Source organism: Heptranchias perlo, chromosome 20 (assembly GCF_035084215.1).
Source record: "Heptranchias perlo isolate sHepPer1 chromosome 20, sHepPer1.hap1, whole genome shotgun sequence".
Taxonomy (NCBI): Eukaryota; Metazoa; Chordata; class Chondrichthyes; order Hexanchiformes; family Hexanchidae; genus Heptranchias; species Heptranchias perlo.
Genome location: NC_090344.1, coordinates 4,359,680 through 4,360,486, shown reverse-complemented (window position 1 = coordinate 4,360,486; position 807 = coordinate 4,359,680). Strand labels below are relative to the sequence as shown.

At 44.7% G+C, this 807-nt stretch overlaps 1 non-coding gene across 1 annotated transcript; it reads right to left on the bottom strand.

Moving 5' to 3' along the window:
* Positions 1-736: 736 nt before the first annotated feature.
* Positions 737-807, bottom strand: trnag-gcc (transfer RNA glycine (anticodon GCC)). The gene has a single exon. It is a non-coding gene; the product is annotated as a tRNA-Gly (tRNA).

Sequence of the window (807 nt, the reverse complement as noted above, 5' to 3'; positions counted from 1 at the left end):
AGGTGTCCATGTACATAGATCATTAACATGTCATGGGCAGGTACCGGAAATTATCAAAAAGGCTAATGGAATGGTGGCCTACATATTTAGAGGACGAGAATACAAGGGAATAGACATTATTCTAGAGCTACACAAAGCTCTGGTTGGACCACACCTGGAGTACTGTGTTTAGTTCTGGGCACCGCTCCTTTGAAAGGATATACTGTCCTTGGAGGGAGTGCAGTGTAGATTTACTAGAATGATAACTGGACACGAAGCGTTAAATTGCTAGGAGAGATTACACAAACTATGGTTGTATTCCCTGCAATATAGTAGATTAAGGGCTGATGTGATCGAAATTATCAAGATATTAAGAGGAACTGATGAGTTATTTGAGTTATTTGTATAGAAACTATTTCCGCTCGTTGGGCTGTCTCGGACTTGGGGGCATAGCCTAAAAATTGGAGTCAGACTTTCAGAAGTGAATTTGGGACAACTGTCCACAAGCAAAGGGAGGTAGAATTGTGGCAGTCTCTTCAACAAACGGCAGTTGACGCGAGCTCAATTGTTAATTTCAAACCCGTGATTGAGAGATTTTTGCTGACCAAAGGTATTTCGAGATCTGGGGCTCAGGCGGGCACAGAGAGTTTGGTCACAACTCAGCCATGATCTCATTCAGTTGCGGAACAGGATGGAAGGACCAAACACCAGACTCCTCTTCTGAAGTTCCTCCTTGGTGCAGAATGCAAAATGATCGTGCATTGGCCGGGAATCGAACCCAGGTCTCCCGCGTGGCAAGCGAGAATTCTACCCCTGAACCACCAATGC